We start from the raw sequence: 21,976 nt of genomic DNA, 5'->3' as shown, positions 1-21,976 counted from the left end.
CGTCGCCATTGCAGACGACATCTTCTGAGGGTGGCGTCGAAATCGGATTTCGTCTGCGATGGCGACGAAATGTCAGACTCAAGTAAGTCAAAACAAACGGATGTACCTGGTTAATTCTTTTACATATGTTTTGTGTTTATTTTTGTGTGTGGCGAAAAATAGCGTTCGCACCACGGGCAAAAATGTTTTTCCGGTCTTTTCGGCCTACGGCCTTGGACTTGAAAACCGATTTTGAGCCGGGAAAATCTAATTTTCTGCTCTAGGTGCGAAATATACTATTACGTTCCTGGAGGAAAACTTGGCTGAACCCTGTGTACCATTTCTCTTTCAAATTTTTATAAAATTCATTAAATAGTTTTCGTGTATACAAAATCATTGATGTTCTTGAAATATTGTAATATTGTGTAATTTTGTATTATGAACAATTTTTTTTTTATTTTTGCTCGTGTATGTATGTATATGAGTAAATTATTGTTTGTTTTATTTTTGGCAATAAATAAATGAATGTCTCCAGTATAGACTGTCCATTCTTCATTTTTAGTTTTTGGCTTTGTATAGAATTGGATGGAATCGTTCACATCTCTTGTCGATATTCTTGGATATTCTCTAAAAAGTTGAAAGCAGTGTAATTTCTTCATCAACTATCCAATGGATCTTATTGACCTGAAGAGAATGTGAATAAATTGTTATTGACAACATTTAATACTTGATAACAGCTTTTCCCATAACTAGTGACTCTCGAAGTAGACAATCACAGGATCATAACTGAAACTTTGAAAACATGATCTGAACTAAATCACCACAACAATCTAAATCCGGGATGATTCATAGTCTGCATTAACCGACCTTACAAGCAAACATACGACTGCATACGTAATGTAAGACCACTCCATGCTCTGCAGCCGTACATGACACAACGAATAGAAGAAAACTTACAACACAAAACATACAAACATGTTGCAGGAGCAAAAGGAAAAATGACGCTACATGTTGGAATGGTATTGGGGGTCGAAGGTAGCTATCCTGCAATTCACATCGAATTTTCAGCATTTGTTTAAAGGGGAGCGCTCGTGTTATCATATGAGAGAATCTGACAGTTGAAAGTAAATCCAGCACTGAGATAGCGTTCAGATATGGGAAACATATACTTGTAGTATGAGATAGATACATGTATTATAAGTCGGGAAATATATAAATTTATCAGTTATGTGGAATATAACGTAGATAATATCTGGAGACACAAGGGTGTAATCAGTTTGCGAGATCTTTGCTCGTGCTGGATACATGTTCCAACAGCCAACACCTTCATTATATCTGTATATATCCATGTAAACCTCATATTTAGAGTATTGGATCTGAGCTTTGTATAACTATAGATGGATTTTATTTATCGTTTTGGCCGATAGGAGCGCTGTGGTTATACACTTGTACTTTACAATACTTTGTGGTTGTAGACGCGTAAATCACGTCTAATTTACAGGTTAAGAGCGTTCAGTGCGAATGTTGCTTTTGTGAGTCACATGGATTGTTCTATTTGAGACTGTGTGGAGATATTTGTAGAGGAAAGACGCATAGTGACCGCTTGTCGATTGTCGATTATTGATTGTCGATTGTCGATTGTTGTTTGTCGATTGTCGACAGTCAATTGTCAAATATCGATGATGAGCAGTGATGCCTCTGCGAGAGTAAATATTTCTCAATATATTTGTATATCGCTGTCATTTCTGACATTGTCTCATTTTTATTGTAAAGTGTATTCTTACTTTATGATGTAGGCTACCACTGTGATTGCTTGTACGACTTAGGAAATAAATAACTTTTTGAATTGAATTGAATTGAATTATTGATTGTTGTTTGTCAATTAGCGGTTGCTGATTTTCAATTGTCCACTGTCGATTGTCAAATTTCGATTAGCAATTATTGATAGTCGATTGTCGATTGTTGTTTGTCGATTGTCGACAGTCAATTGTCGAATGTCGATGATCAATTATTGATTGTCGATTAGCGGTTGTTGATTTTCGATCGTCTATTGTCGATTGTCAAGTTTCGATTAGCAATTATTGATAGTCGATCGTCGATTTGTTGTTTGTCGATTGCCGACAGTCAATTGTCAAATATCGATGATCAATTATTGATTGTCGATTTTTGATTAGCGGTTATTGATTTTCGATTGTCTACTGTCGATTGTAAAATTTCGATTAGTGATTATTGATAGTCGATTATCGATTGTCAATTGTGATGAAGATTTTGAGTTATGTTGGATGTAGTTGATGTGGGAATACAAGAATGATGTATGACGTTGTAGAATGAATGAATAATTGCAAACATATGGTTTGCATCCCAGATCCCAGAATTCTCCACTCACCTAAACATGGTGAGTAGAGAAACGTAAATGAATTCAATGTCTTGTAGGGGAAGAAATAGTGAGTTCTTGAGCTTCAATAGAAATTGAATACAGTTGGAGGAAAGAGGATATCTATCAACTGATTTTCATGTTATTGTATTGTTAGGTATTATTGTGAGTGTATTCTTGCTAATGATGAGAAACAAATCAAATAATACAGAGAAAAAACAAAGAACAAGTAGTAACAAAATGGTAACAAACAGACAATGATAACATGAAAAGCTACTTTCATTCAACAGCACGTTGAAATAACATTCAAATCGAACAACATCAAACGAATCGACCAATATCAAATCTTCAGCTCAAAAATGTGCTAATCCTCTGTTGGTTAATTTAGAGAGAGGAGTAACTTGAATCTCGGAATTTGGAAGTCACAGATGACTCTTCAATTCCTCCATGTCCGATTTAAAAAAAAAATTATTCTATTGAATTATTATTTGAAATATTGACTGCACATCTTTGAAGAGGGATGTGGACACTTGAAATAGTCTAAAAAACAAAACATACAATATCATGTAACTCATCGTTTGAATAAAGAACAAAATTTTCAATTTGAATTGTTAACTGGGGATGGCATAATCAAATGGATCCTAATGTGCGTACAGATATACGCGCCGCAAACACAAGCAATTCATTATTAATCAATCAGCTCATGCCAAGCTTTTTATATCTGTATCTTACCGTTTCTGTAAAAAATACAGATATAATCAGCTGATGGAAAGTGAATTGTTCGTGTTCGCGGCGCGTAAATCTGTACGCACCTCTAGAAATACAGTAAAATTTAATTTTATTGAGGGGGAAAATAATCAATTCTGACATTTACATTTCATTCCAATGATTCATACAGAATTAATGCTCTGTACTGATAATTTGAGAATTAATGTGACACATAAAGCAAAGAATACAGCGAAAAACAAACCAAGTACTAACAAAATGGCTACAAACAGGCGATGATGATGTGGAAAGCGAAAAGGGGCCAGTTGTCTGAAGAGTGAAATGTTCAGGGCAGACAATAATAGAGATTAGGGTCAAAAATATCGATTATCATCAAGTAACATTTCCTTTGTTGGGTCAGAGTCGATTGAAACATCGAATTTTACTAGAAAATATCAAATAATGTCAATTATGAACACATATAATGTTGCAGAAAAGGGACCAGTTGTCGTTCTATGGAGTTTTAACATTGCCCTGTTTTTATGTTGGAATAGGCCTAACTCAGTCATTTCTCAAGATATCAATCTGATTTTTCTCTTGAATTGTTCCTTATAGACTCCTTTATTGAGGAAGAATAATATCTTGAATTCGAATTATTGAGACAACTGGTCCCTATTTGCTTTCCACGAAAAACGAATTTAAGTTTACAACTCCACTATCTATCAAGATTTTTGTATCAGATACATGCAACTAATCAACAACTCAATATTTGGTATTCACCATACCAACTCACACTAAATAGTGACAATTGTACACACAAATTAATACCAGTAGGGGGACACCACCCCCTTACACCCCCCAGGCAATCAACAATCCCCATTGCAATAATATTCGACACCGACCAGATCCCCGAGAAGACTTGAGTGTCCCTTGAGATACCTCGCATGCTTGAGCATTCTCGGCGAAGTTCTATCCCTTGAACTTCCCTTATTCCCTTACATTTCTCTCTCTCAATCCCTCTCTCTTTCTCACTCTCTCTTTTCCTTTCTCTTTTGTTTCAATTACTGTCCTCCCTTGTCAACGATTTATTTAATTGTAGTCCATTAGAGCGAGAACCTACCGAATATTACATCTGTGCCGTAGCTGTATAACTCGTGTTTGTTATAATGATGTTGCTGATGAATTCCTGGGTTTGTGTGTTGAATAAAACATTTGGTCGAATGATATCATACATGGGTAGGGTTTCAAGATGGTAGTTGTGTTGATGGGTATACACTTACATGGACATGGGTACAGTATTGATGAAATCATTATGAGTGATTGGTGAAAAGATTAGTCTATTTATTTATTGGATTGTGTACAAATGGTTGACATGATGGGAGACAGAACTGATGCCCGGAACAGTCTCATTTCCAGCTTAAACTAAACTGTACGAATCAAAAATGATGTAGATTATGTCACTCAAACTTTTCAGAAAAAACTTTTCACACTATACAAAGCTCAGAAAAACGAGCAAATTTTCAAACTAATGGATATTATTAATTAAAGTCTGGAATAATAGAATCTTCTTCTTCTTCTTAGGGTGCCTTTCCGGTTCGGATGTTGGCGACCATCAATGCAATTTTGACCATGTTGGTTGCGATGCGAAAAAGCTCAGCGGATGATTTGTCATACCACTGCCTCAGGTTTGCCAGCCATGATGTTCTTCTTCTTCCTCGGCCTCGCTTGCTGTTAATTTTGCCTTGGAGTATTTGCTGCAGCAGTGCGTATCTCTTCTCATTCCGCATGATGTGACCCAAGTACTGTAACTTGCGACTTTTTACGGTGTTCATGATTTCCGTCTTCTTATTCATGCGACGCAGGACCTCTACATTTAGTGACTTTATCTTAGAATAGAATCTAGAACAGTTATAATACAAAAAAAATCAAAATTTTTAATAAAACAGGAAAATTTAGTGCTGCTTCTATTTGAATAATCAGTTGGTAAGCGTATCCAGCGTTATCACAAAATCTTTAGAGAATTCGAAAGAAGAATGAAGTATAAAATGGATCACAAAAATTTTATATCTGGAATTATAAATACAGTATTCTTTATTCAGAATTATTCATTCTTCATTGATTGATACAATAAGAGTACATCATCAAAATGATAGGGAGAGAAAAATAAGGTAACCTTGTGCTATTCCTCTCCCAAATTTAGATAAGGTTACACATTGTCCGAGACAGGTTGTCTTATAGGCCTAGTTGTTCACTTCACAAATTTTTCAGTCCTTAATTATTTTCACAACGAAGATTTTCAAATTTAGGTGCTTCAAAACCAAACATAAAAGACATATTTTACGATATTATTACTAATATTATTAATGACATTATTTCACATGTAGGATGGAATACAATTATGACATAGTTATGAAGAATTATACGAGAACATTGTTGAACATTTACAAAAATTAGCTGTAGCAAACAAATTGATAACATACTACAGCCAAGAATACAATAGATTATAGTCTCTTTGAACTCATTACTGGATCTGATTATAGGCTACCATAGATGGCAAGAAAATATTTGGTGCTTTTCCAGGCACTGAGGCTAGCTACACACACATCGATTTTTGTTTGTACGATATTTTGCCGTTCTTATGAATTCTATTGGATTAAATGGAACTTGACAAGCATCATCTGTTTGAAATCATCTGTTTAATCCAATGAAATTTATAAGGACGGAAAAAATACCGTACGAACAAAAATAGATGTGTGTGTGTGCGGGGCTTAACCAGATCAGCCAATCGGAGAGCTTCCTGCCCTGCTGATTCTGAAAGCGCCTAATATGGTCTCGTCCTTATTCAGCTAGTTGGAGCTTTCCAAACTCTACAGCAATCACCTTGGTTTTGATGTAGGAAACCTGAAATTAAAAATAATATTATATAAGCAACTTATTTAATTGAACCCAAAATATTAATATGATTCTTCATCAATAAACATCTTAAGGTGCATACAGATTTACGCGCCACGAACATGAACAATTCACTTTTAATCAGCTGATGCCAAGCTTTTTATATCTGTATCTTACCGTTTCTGTAAGAATACAGATATAGTCAGCTGATTAAAAGTGAATTGCTCATGTTCGCAGCGCGTATATCTGCACGCACCTATAAAGAATACATGATTTATAATATGATGTATCTACATGAAAATAGCGAAATATAATCAAATTTCAAATCTTAAGGTGCGTACAAACATTTGCGTCATAAACAATCGCTTTTCATCAGGCCTGTATCTGTTTCTGTTGGAATACAGATATAATAAGCATAGCATTAGCTGATGAAAACTAAAATGCGCGTGTTTGTGGCGCATAAGTCTGTACACACTTTAATCAACATAGCAATTTCAAAAGCCGGCTAAAGAAGAAAATGAAATTTGTCAGAAACTGGCAATAGAACTTGGATATACGTGTGTGAAAAATGGGACAAGTTAGAGCGAAACGAAGAGCGCAGATGGCGTGAAAAAGAGAGAGGAGTAGGTGTGAAGAGATTACTTGGGAAACTAGAAGGAAGACACAGAAAAGCAATGGTCAAGCCGTGTCTTGCGACTTTATTCGACGACTTGTCGTAACCAAGGCTTTTCACCAAACGATGGCCGAAGCTATATCCTTCTTCTCTTTTTTCTCCTTCCCTCTCGTCCGATCTTCATGGAACAACTCCTTACACTCAATCTTTTTCTTTCTCATTTCTCCATTCCATTTCATTGTTGTCCTTCAACTTTCTCTTTCTCCAACAAAGATGGGGGTTTCTCTCCTACAAATAGTGCTTGCTTTTTTTCTCATCCACCATTGCAGTTTCACTCACAACAAGACAATAACTCTATCTTTCTCTAGCAAAACAATCACTTGTATCATTCTTCTCTGTCTCTCACACACAAATGTCAAGCCGATAACTCTATCTCTCTCAAACAAACAATCTTTCTACCCATCTCTATTTGTTTCTCTCACACACATATCAATACTATAACGGTATCTCTCTCTAGAAATCTTCCTATCCATTTCTCATGTATTTCTCTGTCTGAGTGTGTCTCTCTCACACTTATTGTCAAGACGATTGCTGTATCTCTCTCTAGCAAACAATCTTTCTTCCAATCTTTCTCTGTCTCTTTCACACACATATCAATACGATAACAGTATATTTCTCTAGCAAACAATCTTCCTATCCATTTCTCATGTAACTCTCTGTCTGAATGTGTCTCTTTCACACTTATGTCAAGACGATTGCTGTATCTCTCTCTCTAGCAAACAATCTTCCATTCCAATTTTTAATTTATCTCTGTCTAAGTGTGTCTCTCTCACACCTATGTCATGCCGATAACTATATATATGTTTCTCTTGGAACCAATCTCTTCCGTCTCATTCATCTCTGTCTCTCTCACATTCATATCAAGCCAATAACTCTATCTTTCTCTAGCAAACAATCTTCCTAACCATTTTTCAATGTATCTCTCTGTCTGAGTGTGTCTCTCTCACACCTATGTCATGCCGATAACTCTTTTCTCTCTAAAAAACAATCTTTCCATTAATCTTCTCCTGTCTCTCTCACATCAATACCAAGCCGATAACTGTATCTTTCTCTAGCAAACAATCTTCCTCCCATCTTCCAATATCTCTCTCACACTTATAAGAAGCCGATAACTGTATCTCTCTCTAACAAACATTCTTTCTTCCCATATTTCTCTGTCTCTCCTACACTCATACCAAGTCGATAACTGTATCTTTCTCCACTAAGCAATTTTCCTTTCGATCTTTCTCACGCTCTCTCTCTTTATCTCACTCTCTCTCTGGTAAAGAGTTAGTGGGGAGGATATTTTTAATATTCTTTCTGAAGAATGGTCTTTGATATGTCCAAAGCTCCGCCAATTTACGTAGATGCATAACAATATAATTATCTATAGTTATTATATTACAAATTGCTTTTTCATAACATATACAGTTCAATAATTATTTTCTTAGTCTATATATGTAAATTCATCTATAATTTTGCTGTATTGTTAGCTATTGTATATAAGTGTATAAGTTAGTATGCATTGTAATCTACATAAATATAGTACTCAATCAATCAATCAATCAATCTCTCACACACTCATACCAAGATGATAAGTCCATCTTTCTCCAGCAAACAATCTGTCTTTATATTTTTCCCTGTCACCCCTACACTCATATCAAGTCGATAACTGTATCTCTCTCTAACAAACATTCTTCCTCACCATATTCTCTGTCTCTCCTACACTCATACCAAGTCGATAACTGTATCTTTCTCCACTAAGCAATTTTCCTTTCGATCTTTCTCACGCTCTCTCTCTTTATCTCACTCTTTCTCTGGTAAAGAGTTAGTGGGGAGGATATTTTTAATATTCTTTCTGAAGAATGGTCTTTGATATGTCCAAAGCTCCGCCAATTTATGTAGATGCATAACAATATAATATCTATAGTTATTATATTACAAATTGCTTTTTCATAACATATACAGTTCAATAATTATTTTCTTAGTCTATATTATGTAAATTCATCTATAATTTTGCTGTATTGTTAGCTATTGTATATAAGTGTATAAGTTAGTATGCATTGTAATCTACATAAATATAGTACTCAATCAATCAATCAATCAATCTCTCACACACTCATACCAAGATGATAAGTCCATCTTTCTCCAGCAAACAATCTTTCTTTATATTTTTCCCTGTCTCTCCTACACTCATATCAAATCGATAACTATATCTCTCTCTCCAACAAACAATCTTTCTTCCCATCTCACTCTGTCTCTCTCACACTCATACCAAGCCAATACATGTATCTCTCTCCAACAAACAATCTTTCTTCCCATCTCACTCTGTCTCTCTCACACTCATACCAAGCCAATACATGTATCTCTCTCCAACAAACAATCTTTCTTCCCATCTCACTCTGTCTCTTTCGCACTCACAACAAGCTGATAAGTGTATCTCTCTCTAGCAAACAGGGGTAGTTCGGAGGCAGAGCACGCCTTCTGATCCAATAACATATTGTTAGAGGTCAAAATCCCGTCTGAAAGAAGCCAGTGGTAGCCAACGTCCAACATAGACTTACAAATGTTGTTACTTGGTACTGCAAATCCCCAACTTTATACCCTGGTATAAGACAGGAAAAAGACGGTGAAAGACGGGGAGAGACGGTAAAAGACGGGGTGAGGGAAAGAAACGGCTTTCCAGTAGAGTCCAGTCAGTTGCCACCTGAATTTTTCATCTTTTCCCCACTACTCCGTCGGAAAAGCGGGGTGCCTTTTATGTCGCCTTCCATTTTTACACACTTACTGAGCTTTCTGCGACCATATCACAAAACGAGTCTCCCCAGCAAATAAGGGGCAGCCATTTCTATACACTTCTCTAGTCACCCTCTACGTTTTATTTTTCCTGTTTTCTTGCCTTTTTTCGTTAGCTTTGCTACTTTTTCTCGCGTTACTTCTGTTCGAGAATCATTCCGGATTCTACTCCTCACTCCTTGACCACTTTTTGGTGGAATTTTAAGCTACTCTCAGTGTTTCAGTTCTTTTGTCTTTCCCTCTACATCAAATTTTAGGAGAAAGTGAAAGGGAAAAGATGACTTTCCTAGTAGAGTCCAGTTAGTTGTCTCCAGAATGATTCACCTTTGCCTCACTTTTTCCCTAGGAAAAGCGTGGAAAAGCGAAAATAATCATTCTCAATATTAAATATTTTCATCTACTCTTGATTTTTCATACTCAAATTCCCTTATAGACCATACTAGCCGTCTGGCTCGCTTCGCTTGCCATATCCTTCTAGCCAGGGGGCTGACCCCCGTATAAAATTAGATCAGCGGGCTCGCTTCGCTCGCCATATCAAGCGATATAATATTCCCAGTAATAGCTCTGATTGAAGTAGCAGTGCCCAATCAATTTTTTCCGCGATAAATGCATTTCAATCTTCAACTTGGTGCCAACCTAACAAAGTCAACTCAACTTAATGCCAACCTGACAAAATTATTAATTTAGTTACCAGTTAACAACTGTTACGAAGAGGTACTCTCTCTAGATTATAGTTCTATATTAACATATGGTATGGACATTTTTCAATTATAATAGGAAGATTGGAATAAGAGGAATATACATGCTAAAAGACGAACTTTAAACCCTTTAAACCACCCTTAGAGTTGAAATATTGCCAAAAGATTTATTAGTGCGCCTCTAGAGGGCCAACTGAACATACCTACCAAATTTGAACGTTTTTGGTCCGGCAGATTTTTAGTTCTGTGAGTGAGCGAGTGAGTGAGTGCCATATCGCTTTTATATATATATAGATTTAATACATTCACACTTTTATATCCGTCCCATCTTTCTACTCCTCTTTAATATTCTCCTTCCAAAAGTTTCTCTTTTTGCTACGCTTCTTTACTCTCTCATGCGTTCTTACTTCTTCTGCTACTTCTTTACTTCTCACTTTATTCTGCTCTAGAATCTTTCTCGCTTTCTCCTAAACTTATTTTTTTAATTTCTTATGTATTTCTTACAACCTCTCCCTTCCAACGATTCACCCTTTTCATCATCATTTTTCGCCTCCTCCAACATTCTCAATCTATATCTCTCACTTATTTTCTATTCTAAGTCTTCAGTCCTCCATTGATAATTTCCATCTACAGATATCCCTTCTTGTTCCTTCTTCTGCTTCTCATATATTCCTCTATCTCCTTCTTTCTCCCCAATCAATTATCTTTTTGTGATCCAATGCTTTTCCTCTTCTACCCAGTTCCGTTCTGATATCTTCTATCACTCTTTTTCTCATCCATCATCTACTCTCATTTGTTCTTTGTCTTTCATCCCCTTCTTCTCTGCGATCCTACACTATTTCTTATAATCCTTGTTACTTTCCTTGCCCTATTACCAGAGGTGAGGAAAGTATTGCTTTCCAAAAAAATAAGGTACTCTCATTTCAAGTTTTCTATACGTTTCAAGGTCCCCCGAGTTCAAAAACATGATTTTTTTCCCCATTTCCACTATATCTATCATTCTCATTCTAATTTTAACTGTAAATTCTGTAAGTAAATTTAACAGTGTAATAAACTGATAAGTGAATTTAACTGTTAAGTAAAAATAAAGTTCACTGATATATGTATGATTATATTTGAATTTACATGTTTTGTATAAAAGTACCTTGTCAAGCAGCCTCTTTGAGGTTCGCTTAAGGTAGCTTATTTATTCAATAAACGTTTTTTTCTATTCTATTCTATTCTCATTGTTTCCTTATTCTCCTCCACTTCCCATCCAAACCACTCCAGAATCACTCTCTCTTACTTTTGCTCCTTCCAAAAAACCCTTACACGTTTCCATCTGTTGTTATCAAGGTTTTACTACTTATTTCTTCCTTATTCCTCCTTCTCTTCCTCCTCCACCGTCCTCCTTCACCACCTCCTCCTTCTCCGCCTCCTCCACCTTCACTTCCTCATCCTACAACACCTCCTCCTCTTCCTCCTCCTCAACCTTCTCCTCCTTCCCCGCCACCTCCTCCTTCTCCTCCTTCTACTCCTCCTCCTACACCTCCTCTTCCTTCTCTCACTCCTCCACCTCACCCTCATATTTGACCAGTGTGTACATTACGACAGAGGTATTACTGAAAAGATTCCTTTCTTACCGTGCTTTCCACCTACACTACACTCAGAGTATCTTTCTCCATCTCTGTCTTTTTTGTCACTAATACTACACTCAAAGTATCTATCTCCACTTTCTGTCCTTTTTTGTCACTTCCTGACCCTTCCAGGTCCCCTCTCTACAATATTCTGGAAACGTGCGTCCTCCATTAATATTTATTCTATATACTTTCAGAAAAACGGGCACCTCTCAACTTGGAAGCTCCATATGGAGTGTTGCGGACTCCATATGGAGCTTCCGAGGCTCCATATTAAAGACCAATGGTCACCCGGTTTATGGCGGGTCGTTTTATGTCGGTTAGATATCGAGAGGTTTTCAAAATGATATCGAGGGGAACCGACCCGGTTGGAGCACGTCTTGTGCTTGGAATTACAATGTGCGGAGTGTGTTTGGACAAAAAAGACCAAGAATAGTTTCTCACGAATCACTTATTGATTGTATAATATACTTAATAAATAAATTACAAATCTCAAAACTGTCATTATCGATTTATAGAATTCTTTAAATGTTTCTTGTTCGATTTATCAATGTAGTATTGCCTGTGGATCCAAGATATGAGAGAAATTTTATTAATTATTAATTTTTTGATGTACTGAAAAAAAACAAGTTGAAACTGAAATGAGGTTTTTTGAATGGACATAGTATGCAAAAATGGACAGCAATGAATGACCAAGTTGTAATGGAGTAACAGAAGTACTACGACATAGAAATATATGCTTTTCAACACATGAATCTGAGTAACTGGCCGTCAGGCTGGCTACGCTTGCCATATCCGTATAATTATCTGTATAGGCCCCCTGGACCCCCGACTGGATCGTCGAAAAATGATATCAGCGGCTAGCTTCGCTCGCCTGCATTTTTCATTTGAGCATGCTTCATTCCATCAGAAAGTCAAAGTACTGAGAAAACGCAGTAAAGCCGAGAAAAACGTTGGAAAAACGCTGATTTTGAGCGTATCTCTGATGAAATATTAAAGTTACCTCATCACAAAGTTTTTAGACCCTAGCTAAAACTCTGTACCAAATTTGAACATTTTTTGTCCATTACTTCATGAAAGAACGAGAAAAACGCAAAAAACATCATTTTGGGCGTATCTTTGACGTTATTTCAAATTCCTTCTAACACAACATTATTACACCCTAGCTGAGCTTCTGTACTAAATTCAAACATTTTCTGTTCATTTGCTCTCGATAAAGCTGAGAAACGCTAAAAAACGCTAAAAAATGCAGATTTTGGGCATATATTTGGAAGTTTTCCCAAATCCGTTCTTAGTGCGCCTCTAAAGGGCCAACTAAACATACCAACCAAATTTGAACGTTTTTGGTCCGGTTTAGATCTGCGAGTGAGTGAGTAAGTGAGTGAGTGCCATTTCGCGTTTATATAATATGACGTTGTGTCTTTTCACCATAAAATAATTTCGAAGAAACCAACCGATCTTTAATAGAATTGTGAAATTGAAAGAATAGATAGCCTAGTCAAGGCATCATTCAAATAAAATCGAATCTTATTCATGATAAAGAGTAGTCATATTATCTATAAAGTGATAAGAGAACCATGCAAATTTATAATCATGTAGTAATGAAAATTCTTTGGCAGAAATAAAATTTTAAAGTGGCTTAGTTTATTATTGGCAGATTATAAAAAAAAGGACGGCTTGTACAATTTGAGGTTAGAATCCTTTGTTTTGATTTAATATGTCAATCGATCTTAGATCAATCGACAATTGATTGAATAAATCAGCTGATTGCTCACTCGACTATTATGAATTAAATTTTATTTCACTCAGAAAATTGTATAATTTAGATGTTAAAGAAGGTTTATGTAATGAGAAAACAACGATTATTATGTTACTCGAATATTTATTGAAATCCAAAAAAAAGTATGAAAACCAAGAGTGCACAAAGCTCACATAAAAAATTGAATGTATACTGCATTGTAGTATCATATATTAAGATTTATTTATTGGAATATTCACAGGCTATTATATGAGTTATTTATGTATAAATTTTTATTCATCTTTGTATAACAAAGTTGGAGAAACCCTGAATCTTAAGTAACCAATAAAATCACGTTTTACTAAGACTAGAAAGCCAATCTGAGGAAGGCTTACAAATTGTTAGAGGAAGAGATGAGAATTTTCTGAGAACTTCTTCTCTCTGGCTTGTGATCTTGACCGATGTGGCAGCACATAAGGATAGGGTTCCTTTTCAATTAATTTCATAAGCATCAAGCCAGTCTCTTTTTTAAATGTTAAATAAGTGTAATTAATGTTTGATTATTTGTGAACTCGGTGCTGTTTAAGAGTTCTTAATTGTGATTTATTCCCATGAATATATATCATTGGTACTGATAGAGACTTATACGTAATCTGGACCATACACGAGCCCTGCAGAGTCAAAAGGATCCGACTAATTAATTATTGGAGATAATTAATTATTCTACAAGAGCTTCAGAACATCATTATAGTGAGTGTAAATTATCCTAATGAGCTCATTAGCAGGCCTTTATCAGTGAATTGGGGAATTATGTAAAGCGCTATATAAATTTTATTCAAGTTTAAAAAATTCGCAATGTGTCGACCGCTATTAGGTATATGGAACTAGAGCGATCTACAGAAATATATTTAATACTATAGGGAGCTTATTTCCGTGCACGGCACGAATCCACATATAGTACCCTGAGATTATAAAAATTATTATTTTTTATTGATTATTTTTGTTCATTGGTTAAAAGTATGTTCTATCGAGTCTATGTACTGAACAGGTTCCAATTTGTTGAACTCTGATTCGACTTGAAGTTTCACATCATCAGTATTAATGAATGAATGGATATTTCTACGGCTAACTATATTGTGAATGCTAACAACCATTGTGATAGTTGTTAAAATATTAGAAATTTATTTATTCAAAGAAAATTATATTCATCAAGAAATACTTTTGTCTATGTTATTTTATGGGAATATATTTTGTGTTTTATGTCAGCATACAAAAATTCTAGAAGTTTTTATTATTTTCCTAATTCATCTCGTGATATACAGTTTGAGCTGTCTTGGTACCAAGCATTCTTATTTTGCAGCATATATAATTAGTGAATTAATTAATATTAATCTTATTCAGAGCACTTATTACTTATCATTCTTTGATGATAGTAATACTATTCAGCCAGCAAAATCTTACTGATATCTATATTAATAAGTCTACAATATATCATATAAGGATCCAGAGAACTTCAAGAACTGGCGTTGTAAGTCTCAAAGAATTTCGAAAGGATAAATTAGTGCATACCTGTATTCATGACGAGCGTTTTAAGGATCAACTAGAAAAACCATAGTTGACTTTCATTATTCTCGATTGAGTATATGGTTACTGATAATCAGTCACTAACTATCTTTTTGACTTCCTTATTGGTAATCTTCAATATCTTCACGAGAGCAGCGGTAAGAATTATCGATCATCAGTTATTGAAACCCATGGTGGTTCATTACATTGAGAGTATTCATGCATCTACTTCTGAGCTAGAGCTGTGGTCTGACCCCAGTATATTTGTGAGCCGGACGGCCTTAGCTTTTTGCAAATTTATTTGCAAGCTAGGGATATCAACAGCTACACTAGTATATATCAAATATACTATTTCATATAAGAATGTCGCCCAATATGGATGGCAATATACCGCTTCACAATAAATAGATAGATAAGTTGTAGAAGAAGTAGCACAAGACAAGCAGAAGTAGCAGGTAATATACTACCGATAGAGTGAGGTCCACGTTATAAAGGCAGTGTTTGATGAGCAATGGTATTGTTATCCTTGTCTATCATTCAATAAAGCGAATAGCGCTATCTCTCTCCTCGCTTTGCTCTGTTGCCAGATCGTCTTTTAGCAATGTAGAATATTAATGAACTAACAAAATATTTCGTTTTGATTGGGAGAATTCATTAATTGATTATTTAAACGAGAATAAACAGTTAATATCACATCAATAAACCTGTATTAGCTACCGTCTATAGAAGGCAAGTCAGAGGTTCGGCAACGTTATTCACCTATCTTTCTCCACTGCCATAATAACCTGGACCCCACTATAATAATAATATCCTTGGGTAAAGATGAAATAAAATATCTATCCATTCATTTATTTTATCTAATCTAGTGAAATTACAGAATATTCTGCCCAATCATCCCAGTATTCCAATGTAACAATGAGCCTCTTCGCCTAATTACCATTGCATCCTTGTGACTGTGGCTAATGACTGTGGCTGCAGACTCTCACCAGAAACCAATCAGATCTTTTTCTGGCACTGATTTGATTAGAATTTGACGTTTATCCGCTGAAAAAAGAGAGGGGAAAGGTTGTCTAATGATAAGGCAGTAATGAGATTGATACTTTGGTCAACCTCCAGCCAACTTGGAGGTTGGCTACCCCCAATAATTGACAAAAAAACCATCACCTTGCAGAAAAAGAAGATAGAAACACTCCTACCACTCCGGTAGGAGGTGTAGGAGGATAAGATCAGGGTGGAGAAGGAGGGAGAGAAGAGGGAGAAGAAGAAAGAGAAGGAGAATGAGAAGGAGTGGCTGGCGGAAGAGGGATGTAGGAAAAACATTACCTTGCAGATGAGGAAGAAGGATGTGAAAAGGGCCAAGAAGAGAAGCATGAGTGGGAAGAAGATGAGGTAGGGTAAGGGGAGGAGAAGGAGAAGAGGAGGAGAAGCAGAAGGAGGAGAGGAGGATGAGGAGGAGGAGGAGGAGAGGAGCATAAAAATGAGGTGGAGAAGGTGGAGAAAAAAAGGAGAAGGAGGATGATGATGAGGGAGTGAAGGACAAGGAGGAATAGGAGAAGAAAGGATAAGAGAAGGAGTGCAAGTAGGAGAAGGAGGAGAAATAAGAAGAGGATAGGCAAAAGGAGAGGTTGTGGAGCAAGAGAAGGGATAGGAGGAGGAGGGGGAGAAGGAGGAGGAGAAGCAGAAGAAAATAATCGGGTGAGGAAAAGGAGAAGGAAATGAGGATGAATAGGAGGAGGAAGAGAAGAAAGGATTAATGTAAAGTAGAGGAGGATGGAAAAGAGGAGGAGGAGGAAAATGGAAAAAGGGAGGAGGAGGAGGAGAATGGTAAAGGGGGAGAGGAGGAGGAGAAGAAAGTAATTGGGTGAGGAGAAGGAGAATGGAAAGGATGATGAGGAGGAGTAGGAGGTGGTGGATGGAAGGATTGGGGTGAGGAGGAGGAGAATGGAAAGGTGAATAAGAAGAAATTGATGGGGTGGGGTGAAGGAGAAGGGAAAAGAGGAGGAGAATAAAGGAATGTGGTGAGGAGGCGGAGAATGAGAAAGAGAAAGAGGTGGAGAAGAAGAAGAAGAAGAAGAAGAAGAAGAAGAAGAAGAAGAAGAGAGAAGAAGAAGAAGACAGCAGAAGAAGAAGAAGAAGAAGAAGAAGAAGAAGAAGAAGAAGAAGAAGAAGAAGAAGAAGAAGAAGAAGAAGAAGAAGAAGAAGAAGAAGAAGAAGAAGAAAGAAGAAGAAGAAGAAGGAGGAGAAGAAGAAGAAGAAGAAGAAGGAGAAGAAAAGTGGAGTGATTCAATTGGCACTGAACCTAAACAGTGATTAAAAGAAGCAGTCGAAGACAATTGGACTGTCCTTTGGCTTTTCAATTACAATTACCCGCCCGGCGATAGGGGAGGTTCCCCTGCAGTTTTCTTTTCTGGTCTCCTGGAAGTTTTTCAAAAAACCACTAGATTTCACCCTCGGACTCTTGATTACCATTTCTTTCTGATCCTCTTTTCTGGAACAATTAGCCACCCTAAAAAGGAAAGTAGAGATTTTCTCTTTGAAACATGCTGGAAGGTTCTGTTTAACTTGCAAATAGCAGCCTTCGATAATTGGCAGTGGTTACTGAGTTTAATGATCAGAACCAGAAAGTTTGCCAAATTCTGATTGGACTTTCGCGGTTTGGAATGAGTATGTTAATGTAGTAAACTGTGAAGATCATTCAATCATCTTGGATTTTATATTTTGTGGTTGATTTGAAGCTTATCTAGCCCAGACAGAGGAAACGTCCATGTTTTAATATTTATTTATTTATTTGTTGATAGAATTACAAATCATATGAATATGATCGGGACAGAACAACAGGCATAGCCCAAAACTATTCTGTTCCCAAATTTTGATAAATGATAAAATGTCCAAAAAAATAGGTTATGCTCTTACTGAAAAAATTTAAAGTTCAATTTCTGTCCAAAAATGTATGAGCTAGAAATTTTGAATTTAGAAGTTAAAAACGATCGAACAAGATTTTTCCATCTATAGTCTAGGCCAGGGGTCTTCAACCTTTTTTATCCAAGGGCCACATTGTTAATTCTTGGGAGGCTTAGAGGGCCAATAACAAGGATGTACGTGGTATTTGACTAGTGGGGACACACACGACGGGGATTTGGGGGGTGTACAATTATTATATAATATATGAGGAGTTTTAAGTAATGTTTAAGTAGGAAGAAACAAACCAATTAATTTCATTTTAATACAAAGTCCAATTTATTGAGAGTAAAAAGCTCATAAAAAACTTGACAATGCATAAATTTATAAAAAGTTACCATGTTAAAAAAGAATACTCATTTTTAGTGAGAATTTGTTCCCCACTTGGATTGTCCGCCCATTTAGGATCAAACTTTGTGGTTCCGATCATTAAAATTGATTCAAAATGTTCATCTGACATGGAAGTATTTGGACCTAACAAACTTCATTTTTGAAAATGTCTGCTCACACTTGTAGGTAGATCCAAAAAGAGAAAACATAGCTCGAGCATGGTTTTTTTATATTTGTTTAGTATTTTTCTGGGAGAGAACTGTAAAATGAGAGTAGGTTACCTTCTTTGTAGCGTTCAAACAGGGACATGTACAGTCCGTGCAGACCATTTGCTAATATCTCACAATGGTTGATCGCTGCTTGTTTACAGATAATTTTACAGTTATTAAGAAATGGAGTGGCTAGTAAGGGAAGAGTACTGAACTCACAGATGTTGTTAAAAATGTGTATAAAATATATTTTGAAAAACTGTTGCAATAACTCTCGGCGGGCCGGACAAAATCCATCTGCGGGCCGGATTTGGCCCGCGGGCCGTAGGTTGGAGAGCCCTGGTCTAGGCTATCAGTTTAGGCACCGGTTGCACTTAAGCCGGTTAAATTTTAATCGTGGTTAATTTCACGAGAACCAATCAGAGAAGGCTCTTCTGAAAAGACGGCATATCTGATTGCTTCTCGTGGAGTTAATCAAGATTAAAACTAGACCAGCTTTTGTGCAACCGGTACTAGGACTTGTGATGCTGGAGCTTGTTACAATAGGTCGTATAGTTCAGGGATGAATAGTTTCTAAAAAAAAAAAAAACATTTTCACTTGAAATCAACTCTGTTTATTAGACTGAAATATTCATATTGAGAAAATGACTCCCGATATCAAAAATGGCTGCTTCCTGGTGACGTATGCATTGCTGGACTGCGATTGGTCGACGAAACTAAGGCACGTCCCTCCCACTTTTGACACTAGGCGTCGCCTCTTAGCCAATAGTAGGAGATGATTTTAGCCTAGAAAATTAATTCCTGTTCCTCATCCTGTCTTTCTTCTTTCTTTCTCGAAATTTCAAATCTATAATAAAATATTTGCTTCAATAATTAGTATTGACATTAAGCAATTTTCACAGATTATTGAACTGGAAGTTACTGTAGTATGAGAAATTAAGAAAAGCAAGTCTATGAAATTACTACTTCCTCTAAAATATTTTCTGCTTCAGAGCCAATGGAATATTACATTGTACAATGGAATATTAGATTTGAATTTTGTAATCCAAAGAGTTAGGATGATCATCTAATTGTCTGTAATGTACTGAAACAAAATAAAATTACACTATAATTACTTATGAGTATCATAATATGCATCCAATCTGATCATATGTCAGAGATATGTTCTGGCTAACATGTAGGATCCAATTTCAAAAATCTGGTGTGGTACACTCACACAACTTTCCTTGCTCATTGATCAATGTGTTCTTTTGAATGAACTGCTCTACCTACCTACCTCACGCACGAGAAGGAGGTTACAAAGTAAATTTCTCAAGGATGGGGTGGACCCCCTGTTAATTTCTAAGGGAGGAGACTCATGCCAGTTAATAGAGCTGATATATAACTATACAGGGTATGAATTTGAAAAAAATCGGTCAAGTCATTTTTGAGAAAATCGTGATAAAAATTTAACAAAATTAATTCTTCTCAGGAATATTAAGGAGCTCCTGAAATTTTCCCAGAAATGAGACTAATGTCAGTTGATAGGGCTTATAAATAGCTATGTAGGGTATAAATTTGAAGAAAATCGTTAGAGCCGTTTTCGAGAAAACCGTGAAAAACATGGTTTTTCAGTCATTATCCACCATTTTTTCTGCCATTTTGAATTGAATTTCTTATTGTCAGATACTCATGGTATGAGGACCTTGTTTAAAATTTCAAGTCTATCGGTTAATTAGGAATGGAGTTATCGTGTTCACAGACACACACACACACACACACACCCAGACCAACACCCAAAAATCATGTTTTTGGACTCAGGGGACCTTGAAACGTATAGAAATTTAGAAATTGGGGGAACCTTAATTTTTTTCGGAAAGCAATACTTTCCTTACCTATGGTAATAGGTAAGGAAAGTAGTATAAAAACGTATAGAAACATGAAATTGGGGTACCTTAAATTTTTTTGGAAAGCAATACTTTCCTTGGCTACCTATGGTAATAGGGCAAGGAAAGTAAAAATATAAGACATGATTTACCAGGGCAATGTAGCATGATGAGCATGTACAGGCTAATATTTTTGTAATTTCCCATTCTAATTTTTATCACCATATTCTCCTTCTTCTCCTTCTTCTCCTTCATCATCTTCATATTATTCTTCTCCCATCTCCTTCTTCTCCTTCACCATCTTCTTCTTCCTTCATTCTTTTTCTCCCTACCTCAGCAGATTTCCGTCCCAAGACGCTCGCTCGTCGTCCGCCCATTATAGCAGATAGTACAGACTGTTACAACAACCAATGACTCAGCACTTATGTTTGCTTTATGGGCCAATAACCTATCGGGTTTAGTGCGAGACCCATCCATATATGATGTGGATTCGATTGGGTTGGCAGTTTAGCCCCAACGATGCTATCAATTGCAAGTAAACGCTGTTCTCAATGGGTGTAACTGCATTCAGGTTACAGCCATTTACATTGCTCAGATGAACTTCGGGGCTTTTAGAGCGGTGTCTTCAAAACTTGTGATTTTTTCTGGATTCGTTATGATAACTACTTATATAAACTAGGGGTTGGTTGAGATTGTGTGCTTATTGATAACTAGCCGTCAGGCTCGCTTCGCTCGCCATATCCGTCTAGCCAGGACCCCCGACTGAATCGTCCAAGAATGAGATCAGCAGGTTCGCTTCGCTTGCCTGCATTTTTCATTTGAGCATTTTTATCATATGCTAGGACGATCCAGTCGGGGGTCCAGACTAAACGTCTGGCTAAACGGATATGGCGAGCGAAGCTAGTATATCCTAAATATAATATAATCCTAAATAAATGCTGCAAATCACCCCGAAGACCTCTGCTACTGCAGACATTGACAACAGGGTTAACAGCTAGATGGAAATTCGAAGAGAACTACTATCCAAAAATTAGTTGCCAGCCCGGGAATCGAACCCGGTGGTACCTCCCAATTGCTAGTCAGGAATGCTTGCCCTTACACTAAACTGACAATCTCTGGATAGCAGCGCTCATTTTATACGAAGCCTCAGCGGCCAACCAGAAACAGATGGAATTAAATAGAGAATGCATTTATTCAAATGCCAATTAATATATAATTATTATTTAACGAAAATCCTAAATAAATCTATTTAATTCCATCTGTATCTGGTTGGCCGCTGTGGCTTCGTATAAAATGAGCGCTGCTATCCAGAGATTGTCAGTTTGGTGTAAGGGCAAGCATTCCTGACTAGCAATTAGGAGGTACCGGGTTCGAATCCCGGGCTGGCAACCAATTTTTGGATAGTAGTTCTCATCGAATTTCCATCTAGCTGTTAACCCTGTTGTCAATGTCTGCAGTAGCAGAGGTCTTCGGGGTGATTTGCAGCATTCATTTAGGATTTTCGTTAAATAATAATTATGAATTTCATAATTATTTCGATACCTATTCATCAAATATGAATGAAGAGGTCATCAAAACATGATACAAATAGTAGCCTTGAT

Source organism: Nilaparvata lugens, chromosome 6 (assembly GCF_014356525.2).
Source record: "Nilaparvata lugens isolate BPH chromosome 6, ASM1435652v1, whole genome shotgun sequence".
In the NCBI taxonomy this organism is placed as follows: Eukaryota; Metazoa; Arthropoda; class Insecta; order Hemiptera; family Delphacidae; genus Nilaparvata; species Nilaparvata lugens.
Note: the sequence above shows the minus strand (reverse complement) of the source record.